This window comes from Oryctolagus cuniculus, chromosome 6 (genome assembly GCF_051225735.1).
Source record: "Oryctolagus cuniculus isolate XC-2025 breed Fujian yellow rabbit chromosome 6, ASM5122573v1, whole genome shotgun sequence".
In the NCBI taxonomy this organism is placed as follows: domain Eukaryota; kingdom Metazoa; phylum Chordata; class Mammalia; order Lagomorpha; family Leporidae; genus Oryctolagus; species Oryctolagus cuniculus.
Genome location: NC_142872.1, coordinates 116,494,046 through 116,506,373, shown reverse-complemented (window position 1 = coordinate 116,506,373; position 12,328 = coordinate 116,494,046). Strand labels below are relative to the sequence as shown.

At 36.8% G+C, this 12,328-nt stretch overlaps 1 long non-coding RNA gene across 1 annotated transcript; it reads left to right on the top strand.

Annotated features, from left to right (window-relative positions):
* LOC149126264 (uncharacterized) lies at positions 1-12,081 on the top strand. The gene is made up of 3 exons (XR_016235798.1): positions 1-1,175; positions 1,525-1,774; positions 11,327-12,081. It is a non-coding gene; the product is annotated as an uncharacterized LOC149126264 (long non-coding RNA).
* Positions 12,082-12,328: the final 247 nt, after the last annotated feature.

The window sequence follows — 12,328 nt, the reverse complement described above, 5'->3', positions numbered from 1 at the left end:
ACTGTTCAGAATTTTTATCTTACCCACATCCTTGGTTTCTAGTTCTCTGCCTGCTGCTTTATAGCATAGGTTTGATAGCTTCCTCTCACTAGTTTTAATCTAAAAGAATGACATTGATTCAGACAGACAGTTGAAGGGACACTGTGATCAACAAAGGAGACAAAAATTTTGTCAGAACAAGGGCAAAAACAGTATGGATAATGTACATTAACCTTGCGGTCTTTGTCAGAAAAGGCACTGTTATACTCCACACATACCTCTATCTCTGAGCAGCTATGCTGTTATTTATTCATTTTTCAAATGCTACTGATGTATTTGAGAGTCAGAGAGGGAGAGAGACAGAGAGAAAGCTACAAGCCAGCAATTTATTACCCAGATGCTCACAATAGCCAGGACAGGGCCAAGGCCTTGAGCAAGGAACTCAATCCAGGTTTCCCACGTGGGTGGCAGAAAACCAATAACTTAAGCCATCACCACTGCTTCCCAGAGTTTTTCTTAGCAGGGAGTTGGAGTCAGTAACCAGAAGCAGGAATTGAACCCTGGCACTTCAATGTGGGACACAGGCATTTTACCAGGCCAAATGCCTACTGTCGCTCCCCATCTTCGTGGAGGAACGACACAGGACCCTGCGTTGTTCTTTCGTCTGCTCAGCCCTCCCCGGGTTTGCTGCTGGTTCTTCCCGGGTTGGCTACCGTCCCTTCCACCTACGTGGAAGGGCGGTTCCCCCTGGCCACTTTCCCCACTTCCGCGGGGGAGCGGCACACCGCCGGCCGGCTCTCTCGGGGGCTGCACAGGTGCTCCCTCAGATGTTCCCCTTAGATGTTCCTGGTGCATGTTGTCTCTCTCCTCCTTTATAGTCCTCTTCTGCCAATCCCAACTCTGCTACCCACACGCCGAGTACGCTGCTCTCCTCCAATCAGGAGCAGGTCCTACAGTTTATTGGTTGAACTGGAGGCAGCTGTGTAGAAGCTGCTTCTCCCTTCTCAGCGCCATATTGTGGGAGAGCAGATGCATAGAATAAGTCTTAATTCCAGTAACTTAGTCTAGTCCGGGTTGCTCCCCACACCTACTTCATATGCAGCTATCTGTTGAGTGCTTATAATAGCTCAGGAACTGTGCTAAGCACCTGACTTAGATCATTTCATTTCATTTCATCCACCCAACAAAACTAGGAGGTAAGTTGCTCTTACTCATTTTATAGATAAAGAATCAAAGATTTTGGATTCAGTAACTTGCCTGGCATCACACAGTAAGTGGCAGAGTGGGGTCAATACCTGGCAGAGCTGAGAAGCCAAGGTCTGGCCAATAGGCCGGAGTATTCAGTGCTATGTTCAAACGCAGTTACTTAATCACAAAAGAAAATACTTACTTCCTGCTTTAAATTAGGAAGCATCTGGAGGGCTTTGCATGATAATCCTTGTTACTGCACATGTCCCCCCTCTTGTCCTCTGTATTTTTATTTTATAGAGGCCTAAGGGTTAGCATCTTAATACTAAATAATCTGTTTTTCTCTGTTCCTTGCAGTAAGAAACGTAAGGCTTCGAGAGAGCCATACCACTGTACACGTTTGAAATTCCTTGTCAAAGACGGGCAACACACGGGCAACACAATACGTCGAATCTATTCAAGAGTAAATGGTGGCTTAAGTGATTCTTGTGGTTGGAATTTTCTTGTGCCAATCAAAACAGTGAGAACATTTGGTTAATTCCCTGTGAAAGTACGCTAATAAATTCAGAATTAGGAATGCTTTAGGCATAATATTTTATTTCTTCAGGTAAGAAATAAGAAGCCCCATGTGTAAAATTTATGTCTATATGAAAACAAATTAACAACTCCCTATTGGAACATTTTGTGTGGATTATGTGGTCTCTGGAGTGGGTTCACAAGATAAATTCCTTGCAAAAGTTCTATTTTTCTACCAGAATTTCTTTTGCCCCAGCACATTCTTTTTTAATTTTAATTTTTGTACATTGTTTAAAATGAACTTAATGCTTTATAATGTATGTGCATGATAGAATACATAAGTTATATCTGAAATTGTGTACTACTTATGCAATACATGTATAAGGTACAAAATCAATGACCATTTACTGACTAAATGAGGGATCAATCACAATCTGACATGTGCTGGTTTATCTTTTGAAACTATAAAATATTGGAGATTTCATGAATTGAAGATGGAAATTTCTAACATTTCTAAAATATAACAAGCATTTTGGACTCCAAAACACCAGAATTCAAAGAGCCAGAAATTTTTTAAAGGATATGTTATCTCAGAAAGAGCTAAATCAAAGCATCTGTATCAGGTGATTCAGTTAAGACTACTTGTAGGAAACGTCAGGTTCATCTCCATTAAAGAATAATGATGACTAAAAGTTACAGCAATATCCTTGGGGGCCTTGCAAATCCTTAATTATCTTCCAGTCTAAACTACCCTAATTGCCTCTCTTATATAAGTGAAGGCCAGTCATTGGTAAATGACTTTAATATGTTTGCAAATTCTTTACTTACACTTTCCATAGCTGCAATTGTCTGTGATGTGACCTAAGTGACCTTCCAGTGTCCTGACAGTTAAATCCTACCTCATTAGTTTTTGCTACAATTCCCAGTCTGTGCTCTTTTCATTTCATATTTAATACGTCTCTTGTCTTTGGGCATTTACAGAATCCATTCTCTCTGTCTCAGAGAAATACCCTTTCCTGCTCTTTGGCTAATTCCTGCTCATTTTTTTCAGTTTCAGCTAAACTAATTTTCCTTCCCCCACGTTCCTATTCATTGCCTGGCCTGTGTGCTGTGGGGCACCTTGTACTCTCCTCTGCTTTAACATTCATCACACCACATGTTTAAATGTCTGTTTTGCAGGCTAGATTTGTAATACTCACCTTGCGTTTTTGACAGATTGGACTATGTGGTCTCAATTCCCTGGACTTCCGTGTAGGCGGGGAAACAACGATGCATGACTGTAGCCTTCCTCCTTGGGGAATGCAAAAGTCTTTCTAACCATTAAAGGGCACTACATACTCCCTTTGTCAGTGAGTTTGAATTTTGTGGACGTATTAGTATATGCTTGTATATCTTGACTTCAATCAACAGTGTCCTCAGTCGGTCTTCCTTCTTTTCCCTGTCTCTCCTCTCCTTTTCTGTTTTCTAGACTGACAGATTAGCCCTGCTCGTCATTTTCGGCTCCCTCCTTATACCTGTGGTCTACCGGAAATTAATCTTGGGCCTCTGGGCAGTGTCGGCAAAATGTAAGCACTGATCCGAAAAGTGGCTGTCTGGGTAGTGCTGCTGAGCAGAACAAGAGAGTGCGCTCGCGCTCAGAGCATGGGAAGGGCCAAGCTGATTTTAGAGGGAATGAGATTTAGTGGATATTTGACCCTTGACCACAACCAGTCTTCATACAAGTTGTCCCTAATTTGGGAACAGGAACAGGTCTTTTTTTTTTTTTTTTTTTAGTTCCTAATCTTTTTTTCCTAAAGAAGAAAATGCTTTTTCTCTATCTTTACATGCACCAGGACAGACATGCTAGAAGTTATGCTGTCAGCAAAAATATGTTTTCTTATGAGGGCAAAAGCATTGCTGAATTACTGAAATTCTGTTTCATTTATGCCCTAGTTCTAATATGATTTTCACTTTTAATCGCAATAGATCATGTATTATAACCATTCCTCAGTCATTTTTTTCTGGATCATGAATTTAGATTTATATTTTATCCAGTTAGTTAACTTAAAAATTATTTTTATATTTGTTTTTATTCTGTTGAATATTTTTTGCGGATCTGAATTGCAGATTTACTCTCCCTCTCTATCCCCAATGCTAACTTAAACAAATAGATGGTCTTAAAATAGGTGCCATCTTCTAGATTTATTTTTGCAATAATTTTCCATTGCCTCTTGTGCTATTGTTGGCTTTCATGTCTTCTCAAGATTGTGCCTTACAAAGCATGACACATTAAGTTTGTCAGTTTCTTAGTGTCCAAAGCTTTCCTCTGAGCCTTTCATAAGTAGGAAAAACTCTTCTAAGTAGCTGAAAATTACAGTGTGAAATTGTTATTTAAATATTTCATTTACATTTTAATGGTTTTTACATGATGAAGTGAGCATCCTAAGGCTCCTATTATTAAAATTATCAAAGCAATTGTCAACAACTTACTCTAATTAAATGCACAAATGATTAAGTGGGAAACCTTTTATATGTAGAATCATGTTCTGCTAATAATTGTAGACTAAGAACAGGTTAAGTTGGATTTATATATTAGTGAGTTTGTCTTTTCACAAATACAGTGACCTAGTTATCTGGTTTATTTGAAGAGGGAGATCTCAACAACTGACTTTTGGAAAACAGGAGAACTAATTCCTTTTATAAAAACAATTTTGTCTTCAATATCTTTCTTCTTATAAAATGTAAAAAATCTAGACAATACAGGTAAACCAAAAGAATATCATCACCTATAATCTAATGATCCAGACAACCACTGTTAATACTCAAATAGACATCATTTTTGTCATTTTTCTTTCACTCTGAAACTGTGTGTGCAAAATTAAATAAAATAGGGGCAAATAGTGTAGCTATAATACCTATTGAAAAATAAGAGAAAAATGCATATAATATATATTCAAACCTTTGTGGCCATTTTTTATGTCCCAAAATCCACATATTTATATCCACAAATCTATAGCCAATGATTTTGACAAAGCAGTGTCCACTGGCCATTTGTATTCCTCAGTAACTTGCTTGTTGATCACTTTTACTGACTTGTCTACTTGATTTGTTTATCTTGGCTATTGATTTGCAGAGGAAGCTCAGTGTATTTTTTTGCCAAACTGCTTGCTTTTAGCTGTGGTTCATGTAATTTAGCCCTGAGCTGTCTTCTGCTGCATGGAAGTTTTAATTTTCTTATGCAACCAAATGAACAAATCATCAAATATTTCCTGTGTGGCTTCTGAGTTCTAGGTCATATTGAAAGGCCATTTTCTCTGCAATATCATTAAAGTATTTACTTATATTTTCTGTTATAGCTATATGTTTATATGTACATAAAAACTTAATACATAAAATATATTTAACATGTAAGAAAATTTAGGTATGTAATACAAAATAAACTAAGAAAAGTTACTTGTTACTTATCTAGTGCTCTAGTTGCCCAACATTGTTTTCAGATGCCACCTTTAGACTAGAACACTTTATTTTATGGAATAAAGTATTGCCTCATTCTAGAGTCACAAATAAAGCCAATTAAGATCTACCAACTGAAAGAAAATGCCACCTTTGTTATATATGATTTTCCATATGCATCTAAGTTTATTTTTGGTCTCTCTGTTCTTTATAATATCTATTCCAATACCAGTGCTAGATCTTTAGATGTCTGTAGCATTATTTTATACTTTTTAATCCAATAGTCCGGTTCCTGTTTTATTACTCTTCTGTAAAGTTTCTTTTTTTAGATGTGTTTAATGCATTTTTCTAAAGATTTATTTATTTATTTGAAACACAGAGTTACAGAGAAACAGAGGCAGAGAGAGGGAGAGAGAGAGAGAGAGAGAGAGAGAGAGAGAGGTCTTTATCCACTGGTTCACTCCCCAGATGGCCACAAGGCCGGAGCTTGGTCGATCTGAAGCCAGGGACCAGGAGCTTCTTCCAGGTCTCCCACATGGGTGCAAGAGTCCAAGGAGTTGGGCCATCTTCTACTGCTTTCCTAGGCCATAAAAGAGAGTTGGATCAGAAGTGGAACAGCCACGACTTGAATAAGTGCCCGTATGAAATGCCAGCACTGCAGGTGGTGGCTTTACTGGCTATGCCACAGTGCCAGCTTCAAGTTTCTTGAGTAAACTGGAGTATTTACCGAATGGCTAAACCTATGAATCAATTTGATATCTTCATATAGTGATTTTTCTAATTCAGGAATATTCAATGTATCACCATTAATGTGTGAGTTTTATAATATCATTTAAAGTATTTTAGCGTTTACTTCTAGATATTTCATAATATATTTCATAAATGAGATCTTTTTTACCTTAATTGGATAGGGTTATTACATGGGAAAGCTGTAACTGTTTGTCGTATCTTTGAGTTTTAAAAAAATTTTTTTAAATTACATCTTTATTTGAAAGGCAGAGTGACATAGAGAGAAGGAGAGATGCAGAGAGGTCTTCCATCCAGTGGCTCACTCCCCTAGTTCTTGCAACAGCCAGGTTAGGCCATGTAAAGTTCCTGGATGAAGTTCCTAGCTCCTAACACAATTGTTTTTAAACAGAAGTTTTCAGCTCCCTGTCCTATAGGACATCAGGGAGAAAATTTTCTGTGCTTTAACTGTCACAGAACAGTGCTGAAGTTTGGGCAGCCTTGTGTGTCTCTCTGAAAGTTTGCTCAGAGTAGGGTATGATTTTGCGTGACCTATTAATCATCCATAAAAAGGAAACGAGGTGGATTCCCAATACCCTTGTCTGGTTTGGGAAACTCTCAGGACTAGGCAGTGTTGATAACACATTTTAAAGCAAATTAACTACTAATTGAAAATAAATTAGGATGTTGGCATTGCATTCTCCAAGGGATAGCACTCAATTTAAAGCTCTGAAGAAAACTGAAATATGGACTCTGTTAGGAATGACTGTAATCAGAGACATTGGTTTAAAATGTTTGCACGATGATTCAGCATTTTATTGAGGTGAAATTTTTAAACGTTAATTGATCACCAACTTGAATCAATTAAATATATGTTTTATACTCAGCAATGGAATTACATTGACAGGTGAAAAGCATCAATGCTCGTTTTATGTGAAAATTCTAACAAATATTTATTTTAGCAGTAGTTTTATAGAGGTTATAGTTTACATTGTTCTTTCAAATATTTGAGGTCATTCAATCCTCATAAAAATCCTGTGAGTTGAAAACAGAGGCTCTAGTGTTGTCTTTATTTTGCCAATGAGGAAACTTAGGTTTAATTAGGTAAGTGAGCTGCCCAAATTTATGGAACTATTTTTAAAATTTTTAATAGATTCAATATAGTTCATAGATACAATTCTAAGAACATAGTGATATTTCCTTCCCTCTCCTTCCTTCCCTCTCTCTCTCTCTTTTTAGTTTTTGGGATAACATTTTAAAATTTACATTGCAGTAAAAAGACAATGCTTCAGTAAGTAACGAGGAGCCAAGTGCTTCTCCCAGGTCTCCCAGGAGGGTGCAGGGGCCCAAGCACTTGGGTCGTCTTCCACTGCTTTCCCAGGACACAGCAGAGGGCTGGATCATAAGTGGAGTAGCCAGGACCTGAATTGGTGCCCATATGGGATGCCAGCACTACAGGTGGCAGCTTTACCTGCTATGCCATCATGCTGGCCCCGAATTTGTATAACTCATAAATGGTAAAGTCAGAGCATGTAGATGCAGATTTCCTGATGCATATACCAATGTACATTGCAATACACACTGCTGCCTCCCCTAAGATTCAGCTTATTTTAAAATGAGATGTAAAACATCCTCTTTTGCTTTTGATCAACTTGATGGCATGATTGTACACCCATATCTAATGTTAACATTGCATTGGCACAGCAAGCTGCTTCATCAGGCAAGTCTTATGAGGGCCTTTCTGCCATGATCGGTGAAAGATTTCATTCCATTCCCTCAGTGTATTTGATATACTTTTACTATACAGTGATTTTATGCTGATTAATTGTGTCCTATATTATAATAAGTTGAAATGTGTTTCTAAAGGAATATTTTCAAAGTTTTTATAACCTAAATTCAATGAGCTCTCCGCACTGTCATTAATATGTTCACTTGACATTGAGAAGGATTTGATCTTTTTGGTGAGTTTTAGAATCTCGCATATTTTCAAAATACTTCTGGACTTTTCACATAGCATTTTTTTAAATTATTGGGCTGTAACACTCCTTGAATTTAATTTTTCCTTTTTCAAACACCTTTTTTGCTGCTGGACAGAGTATAAGATGAAAGAGGATGACATATTAATGGATTAAGCTCATTTGAAATGATCTGTACTTTTTTTTTTTCCTAAGAAGGTCTAATGGATATCCTACTGTTGGCTGGGGAACATACTTTGAATTAAATTGTACTAAATGAACTGATCTATTTTTTTTCTCACAAATTCTTAAAGTTCAATTCTGAATAGCATAGTCTTAACCTGTAGGCATTTATATCTTTAGTATATTTAGTATATTATACACTGAACCTCTCAGAAGTTTTTTCAGATCTTGTTCTGATTCTTGTAAAACTTTCATTTCCTCTCTTTTTGCCCTTTCCTATTCCACCATGCTCTTGTCATATCACTTTTCCCTTCTACTCTTCACTGATCCATGTGACTAGCCAATTTATCCAAAGCTTCTTTATACGATAAAGTGTTGGCTCACAGATATGAAAAAAAAATATGTATATAGTTTGGCCACTACTTCAAGTTGAGGGGCTTTAGGTTATAAAAGAAGACAGACCTTGTTAAGGATTAACTTTAAGATTCTGCTTTGTGCTTGCTCCTGTCAAGCTTCAGTAATTTGGACTTTGGAAAGAACATATGACTTAGAGATTAGTAATCAAATTAAAGTTTAAAAAATACCCTTTCTGTGAAACTCTTAGCATATTCCACTCAAATAAGGAAAAATCAGTGTTCCATACTGCATTCATCACTTTTCAGGCTACATGTCAGGGTGAGACATTGTAGACTGTCAACCCGAATTAAGGCTGAGTGAGGAGTCTCTGTGTAGACAAGAGACTGCAGTTAAGACAGGAAATGAATATCACATTAGAATGTTTTCAGTTTTCTTTTTCATTTTTATTTATCCTTTGTTTTATTTGAAAGGCAGAAAGACAAAGACAGAGACAAGACAGAGATCTTCAATCTGTTGGTTCATTTCCCAAATGCCCACAAGTGGGCCTGGGCCTGGCTAGGCTGGGCCAGATATTCAAACGAGGTCTCTCACATAGGTGGCAGGGACCCAAGTACTTGAGTCATCACCTGCTACCTCCTGGGGTGAACGTTATCAGGAAGCTAAAATTATGAGGAGAGGTGGAACTTGGACACAAGGCACTCCAATATGGGATGCAGGTGTCCCACACACTATCTAACCCCTGGGCCAAATGCCAGCCCCCAGAATGCTTTCTTTTAAATACAAGGCATAGAATTTCCTAATCAAGCCTATCTTTGTTTCATGATGACCTAGACTTCCCCATAGAGATACATTGTCAGGATATTACATCACTAGCACCTCAGGGAAAATGATTTCTTCATATAATAAGCTGACTATTTAGAATAATTTAATGATTTACATGTCTTTCTCGTTAACATTTTTAGCATCTGGGTAATTTTCTCATTAAATTCTGTGAGTTGTTTACTGTTTATTTGGTTGAAGAGTAAGATATTACCATAATAAGTTAGAACAGCATATTCCCTTGCTAGCAATATGGAATTCTCTAAAGATTTGGTTTCTTAGCATGAGTTTCTCCCCGGCTGTTAACAGTAACAAGAATACTTCAGGTCCTTGAATGTAACTAATGTTAAAAATGTCCCCAGAAGGGTTTAATCAAACAATAATTTTGGTACAGACATCTACCCCCTTTATTTTTCCAACAATAAAAAATGGCAAGTAGCCTTTTTATCAATTAATATCTAACTTCAGGATTTTTTTTTATTTTAGACCAAGTAAATTTGTTCAATATAATAATTTCCTGATTTATATTGGCATATACTGCTAAATTCTAATGAGATAGCTACTTCATTTATACTGAGTTTACATCTAAGAAACCTAATGCTATACAAGGTAACAGAACTGTTAAGTGGTGTGGACAGGATTCAGTTCAGGTCTACTTAAATTTGGAGCTTGAAGACATAAAGCTATAGAAGAGCAGAGGAGTGTTTGGCTTTCTCTGAACATATTCTTCAAAATGTATATCTCCTTAATAAAAATTAGACTATGTTGATAATGATGACTGTGACACCTATGATGGCAGCAGCAGTGTGAAAGCAATAATCGTAGACGTGGCAGCAACCTGACTTTTAATAACTACACAATAGTGCTCCCCTGGACAAAGGGTGCTTTATCATGATGATTTTTTTTCTGTTTATCTGACTTCTCATTACTTGGTTACATATTACCTGTTTTTTGTTTATTACTTGATAACTGCTTTGAAAGTGTATCATAAATCAGACATTACCTTAAAAACAAACTTCTCACAATTAGGGAGAAAGTAAGAGACTTTTTTCACATTCTAGATCCCTGGAGGGACGGGATCTATTCCTTCCCCTAAAACAGCAGCTTTGTCTGCTATTTGAAGATATTGGCAGTAGATCATGAACTGGAGCTCTTTTTCCTTATAGTAGTCATGATGAATGCAGGAAGATGGAGCCCTGCTGTTCCACCTGCAATCACATAGTGACATCGTTGGTCTTAGAACATCTGGTAAGATCCAGGAGGTTAGGAAAACTCACAAGCAATCCTGGGGTATGGAGTTATAGTTTTAATGGAATGATTGTGGACATATATCCAATCATTATGGGTGGAAAAATGATTGAGTGTCCTTCATCCTTTGAATCTCATTCATAAGACTTGCAACAGCAAAGACTTTCTGGACACAAGTAGGTGATAGAAAGTTTGGGCAGGAATTAAATATGATCTAGAACTTGTCAGATGCTGGCTTAAGACTATGGATGATGCTACAGTTTATTCGTCTAAATGCTCCATGTATTACTCAGCTTTTACTTATAACTAAAATAATGGAAAACATTAACTAGAGAGTGAGACCATTTCAATTAGTTTGCAGATTTAGAAGTTCACAGTTCAAGATTGGATGGTTCCCTTGGTCCGGGGATCTGGTAAGGCTGGAGAACAGCAGAAGAATGATCACTTGGTGAGCGAGGGAACAGGGAGGCACGGGGAGCACATTCCTTACCCTCTATGAGGTCTCCTTACACAGACACCATGATTCAATCATAGGGCCCTACCCTAGCAACCTAAAGATTCCACCCTTGGACATCATAATTATATCAAGACTGTACCATAACCTATCGAACATTAGCATTAATCCATTAATAATTAATATAAAACTTTAGGGTTTAAGCATCTACATGATTTTGGGGAGCCAGATTCTATTTAAATCATAACATCACAAGCCTGTGTCAGTAGTGGGACAACTCTCTGAAACTAAAGTATTTATTCTATATCACCTTGGTCAGTATTCATATCTTGAATTCCTAACCTCCAAGAACTCAGAATGTGACCTGATTTGGAAATAAGGTCATTGCATCGTAATTAGGTAAGTAAAGATGAAGTTATACTGAAGTAATATGTCCTTACTCCACTCCATCTGGTGTCCTCATAAACAGGGAGCATTTGGACACAGAGACATACACATGGGGAGATCACCATGTGAACATGAAGGCAGAGTTCAAGTGAATCTGTAAGCCGAGGAACCCAATTGCCAGAAAACCACTGTAGCAAGGAAGCCTCAGGAGAAGACACTCCTTTGCAAGCTTCAGAAGGAAATAATCTGCCATCATCTTGTTTTTAGACTTCTAACAGTAAATATCTATTGTTTAAGCAACGTTCTTTGTCATATTTGTTGTGACAGTCCTTGAAAACTAATATATAGCTCTTAACAGAAATATATTCATATTGACTTATAATTAAATATATTTAATATGCGTTTTATAATTAAGTATTTATTTTGGAGTGTTAATATTAAATTTTTTTTCTTAAGCCTTTATATTTAGAAAGATCTTATTTATTATTATTATGTCATTAACTTGTTAATATACCGATATGCAATAATATGGATCATTGTAATAAATTTCTACTTGAGTGTATTTAGAATAGTCTTATATGCTAATATATACTTGCCTTTTTAAACGTATCTGTCTTAATATGCTTACACTTTTACTCTAGTATCTAGAGAGCATAGAACAACTGTGTCACATAAATATATAATACATTTAAGTTATTTATTGAAGAGGTGTCCAACAGCCCCTTCGGGTTTTACATCTGTTGGAGCCCCTGTCCCTCCCATGCCACTCTGGCTGGCTGTCTCTGACTCTAATAAATCTTGCTTTTAAATAAAAAAAAAATTACTCTGTCTACTTTTTAAGATGTTCTCCCTTATTGTATCCTTACTTACTCCCTTTTGATTTAATTCCTAAGCAATTTTAAAGTCTTTCAGAAATAAAAGGACATGCAATTTTGAATTTCTAAACAAATATATGATAGCATGTGTTTCCTGAAAGTTATCATTATTTGTAATGTTCTCAGAAAAATTAAAATCAATTGGTAGACATCGTTAACATAAATGGTCTTGCATTCTGAACAGCTACTGATTTAAAAGAAGAGATGAG